Source organism: Protopterus annectens, chromosome 2.part1, assembly GCF_019279795.1.
Source record: "Protopterus annectens isolate FY-2018-M chromosome 2.part1, PAN1.0, whole genome shotgun sequence".
NCBI classification, from domain to species: domain Eukaryota; kingdom Metazoa; phylum Chordata; order Ceratodontiformes; family Protopteridae; genus Protopterus; species Protopterus annectens.
The window spans coordinates 1,362,133,353-1,362,147,056 of NC_056729.1; the positions used below are offsets into that span (position 1 = coordinate 1,362,133,353).

Genomic DNA, 13,704 nt, shown 5'->3' on the forward strand with positions numbered 1-13,704 from the left:
GCTTAGCTTAGATATTTTTCTACATTTATTTGAGACTGTCCTGCAATGTTGTTTTAAATATTTCCTGTGATTTTAAACTTTGATATCACTGTAACTATATATTTAGTATTGTCTTGTTCTTTTATTATTTATTATTAAATATATTTAAACCTTTCATTGTGGCTGATCTTTGTAGAGATATTTAAGTTCTGAGAGTACTTGCATATTTATTTTGTGATACTGTGGGCCACTCCTAATGGCCTTGTTCTTGGTCAAACTACCATTTGTATTAATAGTAATATTACACAGTAAGGTTGGGCATCCTTTGTTAAGAGAGTTAAAGCAGCTGATAAGTAGTAGCTGGTGGCAGTAATAACTACTTTATAGTTTGGGCAAAAGGGAGCATAGTTAGAAACCTGTCCCAGCCTTTCCCAGGTGTGTGTGTGTGTGTGTGTGTGTGTGTGTGTGTGTGTGTGTGTGTGTGTGTGTGTGTGTGTGTGTGTGTGTGTGTGTAAATCAAACCTCAAAGTGTGTGTGTGTCAGCTACTTGGCAGGGACAAGAAGCACTGGTTAGACAGAGATGGTGCTGGAAGTCTTGGCTTGGCCACTCAGCTGAGATCTCAACTCTAAAGCTGTGCCAATGGGGAGTCTTACTGGGGATCTGCAGAAAGAGGGAGAATCCAGCCCTGGACTGACTGTGGTCTCTGTGTGCTCTTAAGGAGAATTGCAATTGATGCAGAGAGCTGCATCTGGAAATACTGTGTGTGTGTGTACTTGTCATCCTCCTAGTGTGTGTCCCCCACTGGTGCCAGTGGTGAGGATTGAGGCTCTTTGATTACTGGTCCAGTGGTGAGACATCACAGTTACTAAAAGGAATACAAGAATATGTTAAATACATTCAGACTATGCTGGAGTCATACAAATTGAGAACCTTGTTGTTGTCTTGCATAAAGGTGTACACATTCATTTTCACAAGGCATGTTTAATATACATGGTTTGATTTATATGTTTAGTAGACTTAACAAAGGAGCATTTGTTGCTTTTTCACAAGAATTATTTTGACTATATGTAAGTGGTGCCTACTATGCAAGCTTGAACCAAAAGATGATCTTGTAAATCCTTTCCATATAGACATAATAATTCTTGTGAAAAAGCAACAAATGCCCTTGATGCTTTTCCATTTCCACCCACTTCAACAATAAAATACAGTTTCGATTGACCTTCTAGTCAGACTGCAAGCTTCCTGGTGGAAGTAGTGGTTATTCTGTGGCAGAAGATAATTTGCTGCTGTTTCTGAGGGGTGAATTTTGTGGCTGGAGTTCTAACTTTTTTTATTCGTTCTTTCAATTTATCTCCTCAATTTAAACGTAGCCAAGAACATTGGCAAATGTAGAAAAACTAGTAAAACTTAAATCCAAAGACCCGACTCAGTCATAGAAAAGGAAAAAAATTAATTTTAGTATCCAAATAAAAATTACAAAAACTCTCATAAGCGCTTTCATCTCCTGTGGAGACTTCATCAGATAAATAATTAATATAACTTTTACTTTTATATTGAACATAATCTTGCTTCAATCACCATAACCATTACACTTAATAACAAGTCATTACATTCTTAAAGTTATATTCCATTAAAAACCATTTAAAACATCAGCTTTTTCTTTTAAAACAGGACATATTGAGACATGTTCACTTAAAAGAAGGTAGAAAGGTGGAACTTAATTTTAACTGCCATATAAATTCCCTTTTAAGAAGATCAAAATAAATCCCAGGGTTGGTGACTGGCAGAGAATGCTTCTTAAAAGGGAACTTATATGGTAGTTAAAGTTAAATGCCACATTTCTACCTGGTTTAAATGAGCAAGTCTCAATAGGTTCTGTTTTAAAAGAAAAAGCTGATGTTTAAATTGTTTTTAATGGAATATCACTTTAAGATATTCCTATGTTGTTGTTCCTGTGTTGTTGTTTAAATTTGGAGGTTTTTGCAGTTGCCTGCCCCCACTGTAGATTTGATCTGGGGTACTGCCCCCATCCCATCTCTTTACCTCATTCTACTTAATAGACTCCTTCTGCATTGTTTGCTAAACAAGGAGAAGGTTACTGTCAGCTGCCTGTCAGGTGCCAGGATCTGCCACATAACCCACACACTCAGGTCACTCCACAACAAGTACAAATATGACTCTGTCATTGTCCATGTTGGTGTGAATGACCTGAGACGTACCTCCCTGGACTACATGAAAAGTGACATGGAAGAGCTCTCCGATCTTGTAGCCAAGGCAAGTATGACCCTAGCCCTGAGTAGCATTCTGCCATCACCCAGAAAGATGCCGCAGTACAAGGACAAAATGATTGACTTCAACAATTGGCTAAGCTTCTGGTGCCATTCTAAAGGGATCCAGTATCTGTCTGCCTGGGATGACATGGTCAACAGACCACGATGCTTTGCCAGAGATGGCCTGCACCTGTCCTCCCTGGGATTCCGGAAACTGGCTAAGGTTCTTGCCGCCCCTATAGTGCCTTTTTTAGGCAAGGTTCAAATGACAAATTCACCACCGTAACAGGAACAGGCAAGCAAAAACTGAGGGTGATGCTAGTCAATGCTAGAAGTCTAAATTTCAAAATGCACTTACTCGAGGCACACCTTAAAATGGAGAACATTGATATCTGTGCAGTGACTGAGACCTGGTTCAAGGCTCTAGAGAGCACCCCTGCACTATCAGGCTATAACTCATACCACACTTTTCAGCCATGTAACCTGGACTGGAACACCAAAGTCGGAGGTGTGTCCATATTCATTAAGGATATCCAAACCTCCAGGCTAGTTGCTCAGCATAATGCAGCTGAGGTCATCCAAGTGCAACTAACTCTGGGCAAAACTGCAATCCAAATTGTAGCTTGCTACAGATCACCCACCATGCCCCAGGATTCCTGCTCCTCTTTTCTTGATGTACTGGAAAATATTAGGGTTCAACCAAACACCCTAATAATGGGCAATTTCAACTACCCCACCATTAACTGGGAAAACTACTAATGTACCAACTCCTTTGCTCAACGCTTTCTGGAATTCATAAACTCCAATGCCCTGGATCAACTTATCCACACCCCCACCAGGGGCAACAATATCCTAGAACTAGTCATTACCAATATGAGTGACCGGTGTTCCACACCTGAAGTCAATGCCTCATTGGTCCGATCCGACCATAAGTTAAATACCCTAGATATCCACATCCTGCCTCCAACCCCCATTAAGGAAACCATGGTAAAAAATTTCTACAACGCCAACTTCATGCTTCTTAAGACAGAAGTGGTGAATTTCATGACACCCATGCAGATGGACAATACAGTTACGACTACTGAATCCTACACAATTGCACTTTATAAGCACTTACATGAGTGCATGGATCGTGCTATCCCAAACAGAACCAAGATGCTATCCTCCAAAAAAGGAAGCCAATCTGGTGGTCCCCTGCCATAAGCAAACTGTACAACAGAAGGAAGAAACTCTTGCAAAAGAGAGTAAAATCCCATGAGTGGAGGAGCTCGCTGGTCAGCCTCAGTAAGAAGCTGCGATTCCTGATAAAATCCTCCAAAGCTAGTTAAGAAAACAAAATTGCCACTGATTCTAAAGACAACCACAAAGCATTCTATAGTTATGTCAAGAATCTCAATGGCAACATTCAGATCTGCTCTGAGTTACAGCACAATGGCACTAAGTATACAGACCCAACTGATATTGCCAACATCCTGGCAGATAGGTTCAGTGCTAACTTTACCCCCCTCTCACCCCCTAAAGAGCCCATCTCTATACCGGAAGAATGCAAAGTTCCTGTAATCACGGCTGCACAGGTAAAAACCGCACTCTCCAAAGCCAAGAACACAGCATCCATGGGACCAGACAAAATTCCAGGCTGAGTTCTACATGAACTACAGAATGAACTGGCACCTCACCTAAGTACCATGTTCAGTCATAGCCTCACCTCAAGCTTTGTGCCTGCTGAATGGCGCACAGCTACAGTTATCCCACTCCACAAGGGGGGAGCCACCACGGACCTCGGGAGCCACCACCCCATTAGCCTGACGAGCCTGGTCTGCAAGGCCATGGAACGTATCATCATGGAACTTATAAACAAAGACATTGGTAATCTCCAAACTCTGGATCCCACCCAGTTCAGGTTTGTAAAAGGCATATCATGTCTCCTAAACCTGATAGACTTCTTTGAAGCAGTCACCAAAGCCGTAGACAAGGGTAAGGTGGTTCACACAGCCTATCTAGATCTTGCCAAGGCTTTTGACACCATCCCCCACTCTGGAATTATAGATAAACTCACTAAACTAGGTATAAATCCCTATGTCACAAGATGGGTTGCCAAATGGCTCACTGACAGAACCCACACTGTGAAAGTAGCAGACTCCAAATCCGATTTCAGACCAGTGACAAGTGGAGTACCACAGGGTTCAGTCCTGGGTCCTCTCCTGTTTGGTATCTACTTCTCTGAAGTACAGGCTAACGCAGAAGATCTTTGGCTAACGAAGTTCGCAGATGACTGCAAACTAGGAGCCATAATCGAAACTCCTAATGGTGTGGACATTCTACAAAAGGGCTTCACTGAGACAGATGCCTGGTGTCAAAGCCATGGCCTCAAGTTCAATGCCAAAAAGTGCATTGTCATCCCCTTTGGTAAAAACTCTGTACCCATGAACTACAACATAGGCGGTAGTATACTTAACACTGAAAGTGTGATAAGAGACCTTGGGACACAGGTGGACAGTAGTCTCTCCTTTGATAATCACATCACCACAGTAGTCAGGAAATCCTTCTACATGGCACACCTCATCACAAAAGGTTTCTCATCCAGAAAAAAGAGGTCATTGTTCCCCTCTACTCATCACTCATTAGACCCATTATAGAGTACAATGCCCCTTTTGGTATGTAACTCACAAGACATCTACAACAACAGGAAAGGCCGCAGAAATACCTCACAAAGAGGATTACCGGCCTCAAACTGATGCCCTATGCAGACCGTCTCAAAAAACTCCAGCTTTACTCTGTCGCATATCACCTACTCAGAGGTGATCTCTGCCTGACATACAAAGCTATGTCAAACTCAGAGCTGTTGGACATGCTCCACTTAAAGAAATCCCAATCCCTCCGACCTACATGCTCTAGGGACCTAAACCTTGTCACCACAATAAACAGAACATGCCGGAGGGATAGATTCCTGCCCCAGAGACTTCCCATACTCTGGAATAAACTACCTATCTATATCAAACAAAGCACCTTATTAGCACTCTTCAAGAAAAATCTTGATGATTGGATGGGAAATAGGAAATTCACCCTGGGGATCACCTCTGTGGCTCTGCTCGACAGTGGCACAGGAAAATAATTTTCTTTGGTGGCAAAAGCCAGGGTACCTTTTTGGCTGGGCTTGTATAGGCCCCAGGGCCGATAGCCTAGTGCCTACCTATGAACCTATGAACCTATAAGAATGTAATGACTTATTATTAAGTGTAATGGTTTTGGCAATTGAACCAAGATTACATTCAATATAAAAGTAAAGAGTTATTTTAATTATTTATCTGATGATGTCTCCACAGGAGATGAAAGCGTTTATAAGAATTTTTGTGATTTTATTTGGATATTAAAATTTATTTTTTTCCTTTTCTATGACTGAGTCGGGTCTTTTGATTTAAGTTTTACTCAGTTTAAACATGCTGTTCCCTATTTGCTTGACATCTTTTCTAAAGGCTTTAGGAGAGTTGTGCTGGTAGTGTAGCACATTAGCCGAGAAGATATCTTCTGTCTTTTTAAGCTCAAACCTGAAGAAGAAGAAACTTTCTATGACATTGCACTTAAATTCACGTAGTGTTTTGTTTTGATATTTATACTTTTTTTACTGAATATTTAGCATTTTTACAATTTATTTTGACTAATGCCGCACTCCTGAGTGTGTTTTCCATTAGATGAGACATTAAACTGAGGCCCATATGCTTGAGTTGGTAGTTGTTGAGCTGAATGTAAAAGATCCTGCAGCACCTGTTGAAAACAGTTCCCTAATGCACTAACCAAATTTCCCCCAGTAATATAAATAACACCTTAGGTCTCCCCTGAAAAGAGGTTGCTAGCCTAGTGGGATTAGCCTGGTCAACAAAGGACAAATAAATAAAAAACAAGCAAACAAACAAACATGACTGATAGAACTGAATATGACACCACAGAGAGAACATGTGACAGACACTGAGACAGCAAATATATGTACAGCTTCCTACCTTCCTCATAAGTCAGGGCATAATTTTGAATACTAGAGTAGAGAATGTGACATCTGCAACAAATAAGATGCTTTAGGTAAGCAGGAAAGTAAAAAAAGAAAACACTAAAACTGGTATGACGTGTAATACTTTGACCCAGAGGAAATTATTGGTAGAGCAGAATCTACTGATTTGATGAGGATCAAAAAATGCATTCTGACCCATTGGGTGGTAATCAGGATATCACAGTGCCTGATGAGGACATGCTTTAAGAACTGAGAATATATTTTTATAATAGAATAAGTTAAATATGTGTGGAAAAGTATATTTCATTGAAGTACATGTGTACTTTTAAATGGGATCTGATGGCATTATCTCAAAAGCTTGTCTAGTTGCTACATGTTTCAAGGAGCTAGACATTCTTAAAGATTCTTTCACGTTCTATCCAGACATATTAGAATATCTTCTGAGAAATGGTAGATGTTTAACTCAATATATATTAAAGGAGGCAAACTATCTCATAAAATTTATTTTCTGCATTGCTGTGAAGCAAAATGTGAGGAAACATTATACAAAGTAAAAACGTGTGCCTATGGACTGGCAGAATGTTCTCTCTACTGGTACAATCAAGTGAAAGTTATTTTTCCACAGGAGGATCTTTCTCGCTTCTGCTGATGTAATAGGGATGGTAAGATATGAGGGCTGCATGTCAACAATCATGATGAATTTATCTGAGGGTAGCAAAAGAGTTTGCAATATCCGCAATTCCCCATCTATTTGTGTGTGTGTGTGTGTGTGTGTGTGTGTGTGTGTGTGTGTGTGTGTGTGTGTGCGTGCGTGCGTGCGTGCGTGCGTGTGTGTGTGTGTGTGTGTGTGTGTGTGTGATTGTACAGCAGGAATATGACAGTGTTTAATTCATTAGCATGGAATACAGTCCTCTGGTGATTCCATTTATGTGAAACAGTAAAATTGAGTTAACTCATCCATCATGCCATTCAGCACTCACAATAATTAAGTGTGAAATGCATCTGTGCTAGCAGTTGTTGAAAACAGTATGTGCAGTCCCTTTGATGTGCTGTAAGTACAACACTCAAAGCAACCCATTCAAATAGCACTGTAAGCACTGAGGGGTTGGGAGTTGGCATAATGGTTAATGTGTTTACCTCGTAGACACAAGGTATAAGGTGTGATTCTTACCTTTGGGTTGGGAAGTTTGGCTAGGCTTAAAATGGTCCATAAGGGCAGATAGCCTAGAACTAATCTATGAACCTATGAGATCAACATAGCATTCACCATGAGCTCATGTTAGCAGCAAAAAAATGCAGAAACACAAGAATCGGATGCCAAGCAGTATCGCAAACCAAAAACCTTAACGCAGATTTTATTTGTAAAGAAAATTAGCGTTTTCGCTTCTCTACACAAGGAAGCTTCATCAGAGTAAACAAAATGCTCAGCAAAAAAATGCGGTATTTGACAATGTAGATGTAATCCAGTTAAAAAACTTCAACCTGCTATTACATTTCCCTGTGACAGAGAGCTGACAAGAGAGCTGATCAACCAAGAGCAAAGACTAAGCAAATTATTTGCATTACCAAACAAATTACATCTGATCTCATGATGTGCTGATGATACAGCAATCTGAGTATTCTGTCATTTGCACCTTTTAACATGAAATAAGGATACTCAGATCATTTTCTGGTTACTGGTTTTCATCCAAGAACTGGTATTGTGTAGGATAAAGCCTACTATGACTATACAAACACATTGGCAGAGATATTCTGAAATTTTCAAATATTTACTACATAGAAAAACTGAAGGATGCTTTAGAGAAGGGAGAAAGTGTTTGCATATGTGTGTGTGTGTGTGTGTGTGTGTGTGTGTGTGTGTGTGTGTGTGTGTGTGTGTGTGTGTGTGTCTGTCTGTCTGTCTGTCTCTGTGTGTGACTTGTATTCTACTAAAAAGTATAGGATAGGGTGATGTAGATATTATTTAAGGTTTAAAAAAATGTCCCTTTTCTTATTGCAGAAAAATATTGCATAGTTAATGTTTAATTACAACATTGATGGGGCTGAGTTTCAGTAACCTCCTTTCATTTTATTCATATATTCTAACCTTGACTGGCAGTCCATATACAACCTTTATTAGTATATAAAATAGTTTGGGATCTATTACTTAACATTATCTGCCCACTCAACCACTGTACACTGAAGTTTTTGCAGTGCTTTATAAAAAAATAATTTGCTGCACATTTTTAGTGTTCTGTCACATAACTTTTTCTTAAACTATCTATATGTCCTTTTTTCTGACTTTCAGGCAAGTTGAAACCTGCATTGCTTTTGTGGAGCTTTCATTCTGTTTTGTAGCCATGTCTAGGATTGCCATGATATTATATGAACAGTAGTGGTCAACATCAATATACAAAATAACCAAGTATCTGTGCAGCCTAGCCTCTGCATCCTTATCTTATCTGGGCATGCCTGAATGCACCCACACAAGATGTGACCTAATAGTGGGACATGCTAGAGCAAATCCTGAAACATGAAGACTGAATGATCAGACTTACACATATTAAGTATGATATACTATTTTTCAGAATATTCCATTTCTTTCCATGGTATGGTGATCTTGGAGTTGGTATATATATATATATATATATATATATGAGTTTTGAGGGGCTGTGGGGGTGAGTTGTTCTCCCCTGCTAAAAGAATTTTACAGAAGAAGAGTGATTTTCGAGATATGTTCTTATCTTCTGCTTTTGTTTTTTTTGTTTTTGTTTTTTTTTTTAGGCTTGTAGGCACTTAGTATTTCAAGTGTGACATTTAAATAGGGAGCTGTTTGCTATAGCTGTGTGTAAACCTTTTCCTTCACTTGCTTGCAGTACTGTATATGTTACATAAATTATTTAATTATCTTTTCCTGCTTTCTTAACAAAATTATTGAGTCCTCATCCCTACTACAATCTTAAAATGCAAGAAAAGATGGTAAACATCATTAGCTGTAACTTTAGGCTACTTCTACAAAACGTAATCATAGTAAATATTGTACTAACATAATGTGCTATGATGACTGCATCCAGAATATCTACTCACATTCTGTCCCATCCTCAGTGGAGGACATAAACAGCTGTACCAAACATAAAAGATATATGTAATAAAACTTAAACAAAATAACTTGGCAATGGCAAAAAGAGGAAACATTCTTTTGCAGAAAATTACACCTCTGTACCACCTAATACTGAAATGCAATAACTCTAAGATCAATGTTCTTCAGTGGAAGGACAAATCCTTGTATTACATTATGTACCTGAGCTGCTTAAAATGTACACATATTCTAGTAAATTCGTATGCATTTTTTTTAACTCTATATATTCCCTCTTAATGTAAACAAAACTGCCACCACTTGCCACAGCTCAGAAATGAAACTGTAAATTCAGAATTACCAGCTTTGGTTACAGCAGTTACTTATATCACCACTGCCAGTAAAATGTAAGGGATGCGAGTTAATGGTGAAATTTGAAAGGAGGAAGGGTAATCCACATTTATCATTACAGATACCCACATATGTAATGGATCATGCATGATTCCTTTGGAAAAAAGGTGATTCTTATCAATATCTGCAGTATTGAAACAATTTACTAGGGACTGAATATTGCCAGAATGTACATTTATAACTACGTAGAGCATTTTTCTGAATGCCTGATAAAACAGCCACAGTTGAAATCTAATTCACACATACCAAACATCCATAAAACAACAAAGAATATTTATGAAAAGGGTAGTTTAATAGTCTTCATCAAGTGATATTTCACCAGATATAAAAATAAGTAAAAAGGCTGATCGTGGCTTTGTGGCTTATGGATATGGAACAATGTTTTGTTTATTTACACATAAAAGTTGGGGTAAAAAAAAGTTGTTAGAAACCAGTGTATTATAGTTTGTTTTCACACACTGCCCCAGTACTGCTGTCTGCAGTATGGCAGGCAATGTTGAGTTAAAGTAGCTTCCCCTTAATGTTTTACTGTAATTTCTAATGTAACCTAGAATCTGTTAGAGGACCAGAAAATGGGATCTGAGAGAAATAAAATGATCTTTGAAGAATATCAGCTATACACACACAAGTGGTCACCTCTGTATATTATTGTCTACACAAAAAGGCTAGACAGTGAGAGATATGCATGTCTGGACAGACAGTGGAAACAACCATCTGTACAAATGGAATACTAAGAGAGACTAGGCATAAAGAGACATTCTTATCAGAAGAGACACTGGAAATAATAGTCACTTGTACAATATAATGCTCACAAAGGGCTACACATACGGAAACATATTTGCCTGAATCGGCACTAAAAATGACCAAAAGCTTATACTCCCCTCTCTGTTAATTACATCTTCATCTTTATGTAATGCTGTGTTATTCGCTGTACAAAGGAAGTTCTGCTTTAACAAACACAGTTTTATGTTCACTTAGATGAATATTTTCTTAATATTATTTTTTTTCTCTAGAGATCATTAGACATATGCTTTATCCCAGTGCACATCTCCCCCCTCCAAAAATCTACATTCTGATTTTGTAATTATCAATAGAGTAATATATAAAAATAGATATTGGAAAGGTTTAGGATAACAAGTGGGGCAGTTTAATTTTAAGCACTAAATGGGATAATTGTCAAGCTTAAAATGACTTGCAAGGGCAGTTAGCCTAGTACAAACCTACTGGCAGAAAGAGATCTTTATTTTACCAATTACATAATAAAAATAAAGAAATAGAAAAACAGATGCACAGACATAATAAATAATTGTGTTATGCAATCTCCATGGTCTCATTGATAAAATCACTATAATACAGCAGATAAGAGAAATTATAACAATGCACTTTAAGCATTATGTGTAAGTCAGTGCATTAAAATTATCAAAGTGAATAACTTCCATTGACAGAAGTAAGTAGTTTGTTACTGCCTGATAGCATTTATTGATGAATACTCCAATAAATATTGCTGAATATTAGTATATGCTATAATGAATAAGAGAACTACACTGTATGTTAAAATATTTCCTAATAAAGGATAAAGCAAACTCAAAATATGATTTAGAGATGCATGGACATGTGTGTGTGTGTGTGTGTGTGTGTGTGTGTGTGTGTGTGTGTGTGTGTGTGTGTGTGTGCACGTGAGTGTGTGAGTGTGTGTGTGTGTGTGTGTGTGTGTGTGTGTGTGTGTGTGTGTGTGTGTGAGTGTGTGTGTGTGTGTGTGTGTGTGAATAAATATATGACATCCTTTTTTCAATGACACATCACTAGGTTACAATAGATCTGTAGATGAATATTTCATAGATATTAAATATTACTTACAGCTCTTTGTGATGAATGGAGCAGCTTGTATCTTGTTAGAAGTTAGCTAACAACTAGATTAGTAGGTTGATTTTTATCCACAGACACCAGTGATGCAAGAGGAAGATGATGTTAAAATCCACAGTGGGTCCTGAAAAGTTAAATCCATAACAGTGTTTAGATACCCTGATGGCAAACTCTGATACTCAAATCAGTTTGATCTATTCAGTGTTTACAATGGAGCAAACCGTGTCTCTGAAGGCAGTCAAACTGTTCCTGCTAAGCAGCTGCATTCTACATTTAAACCCATTGTCTTTGCAGCAATTGTATTTAAATCAAATGTACTCAAGCTGTAGGTTACTGTCCCTTTAATGTGCTTTACCTTTTCATCTTTTTCAGACTGTGAAAAACTGTCAGACAACACTACCAAATTTTCATAAATTCACACACCCCATTCTGGGCAGAAACTTAAGTACTTTTATAGCAAGTAGATCATAAAGTTCCATTGTGGTGTTGTTTTCTATGAATTTCATAGGAATGTTAGGAAACACTGGCTGCAGGGAGACCAAAATAAAATGTCTTTTCTCTCTAACAGTTCATTAAGAGTAATAGTGCACCAGTATCGATATGCTGAGCTCTTAAGATCTCATGATCTTCGTAGATTTTGTAACATCACTGTGAGTTTATGATTTGCTTTTTATTCTCCTGGGGAAAAGAACAGCAATTTCTGTTTTTTATTATTATTATTATTATTATCATTATCATTATTATTATTATTATTAGTAGTAGTAGTAGTAGGAGTATTATTTCCAGAATTCATCAATGGTCTACTTATTAACTGATCCATTCATTTAAAGAAGTTCAAGTGGGGGAAAGGGGACCATAATGCTCTGTTCTCTAATGATGAGCAATAAAGAAACTTGATTTTAACAAAACAGTTGCACACATGTCAAAACATTCATACAAAATGTAGTGAATTATGTATCTTTCAACCTGAAACATAAGTACATCTGAATACAATTATTATAAATTCAGTGAAGTACTAGATATGAATTTCTGTACAATTCAGTCTGGCAAATATGCAACTTTGCTTATCTATGTTAAAATCCTATTATCTGAAGATTTCTTAAAGATACAAATAATTCCTGATGAAAAATAAGCTATATACAGTAGCATAGATGATATTTGTTAAATGCTTATTTTTATACCAGAAATCTGTTCTAGTCTTGTTACTGTGGGTATTAGTTTGCAATGTTTACCCTGTCTGCTTTAGCAGTGAGCATATCTTCAACCAGTGCTGCCTGTAATAATTTGGAAAGCTATCCAGACAAAATTCCAACAACTATTATGTTCATAATACTTCCCCAAGGACAGTAACTATTAGTACTAATGACATTTCATGCCTGTACTTTGCATACACACTTGGCTGTTTTAAATGAAGCATATATGAATGGGAAAAAGTGCAGTCACCTGGAATTTCTTCTATTAACATACACTACAAAAATGTTACTTTTGTTTCATTTGTTCTTAAAATGTATACCAGCTACTGAATACTAGCTAGAAGATTGTATAGATTTGTTAAAGGTATACAGTTGCTTCACTTTTCAGAAATAATATTATATTTACATAGATGTTAAACAGTACGTTTAACGGAACAATCCAACAAACATAAATAACATGGTAGAACATGCATTTTGTTCATGTTTTCAGAAGATAATTGTTTATAAAAGGACCCCTCCATTCAATAAAGAGATCAGTGAGTTGCAATGCATTGTGTACAAGAACCAGAGACTTCAAATGAATGAGACAGATGTCAGAGAGACAAATACAAGGGCAATCGATCACGTTGCACATAAGTAGACAAATGTACCTGATTATCCACATATTTTCTCTCTCTCCCATTCATTTGAAATCTCCGGATTTCATTTCTTTTCTTTAATTAAAAAACAAAACAAAAAAGCAATGGAGATCTTCCATTCAGTATTGCATCCTTTACACAGCACTGATGTACTGTGTAAGCATGGGAACGAAAGTCCCATACGCATGCACAGTACATCAAGAAAGCCCCAGGACATCAGTGAACAATGTGGAAGAGCAGCACGCTGTCCTTATACAAGGGCATTGTTGAAGATAAGTAACTTTTTTCTTAAAT

General features: G+C 37.6%; 1 protein-coding gene across 8 annotated transcripts in view; it reads right to left on the reverse strand.

The window, feature by feature from the left end:
* Positions 1 to 13,704, reverse strand: part of RBM47 (RNA binding motif protein 47) — an 876,418-nt gene that overhangs the window by 395,231 nt on the left and 467,483 nt on the right. For all 8 annotated transcript variants that reach the window (XM_044062819.1, XM_044062821.1, XM_044062826.1 and 5 more), the window contains exon 4: positions 11,574 to 11,703. The gene's annotated coding sequence lies outside the window, so the exon portion shown is untranslated. The remainder of the gene's footprint in view (positions 1 to 11,573; positions 11,704 to 13,704) is intronic.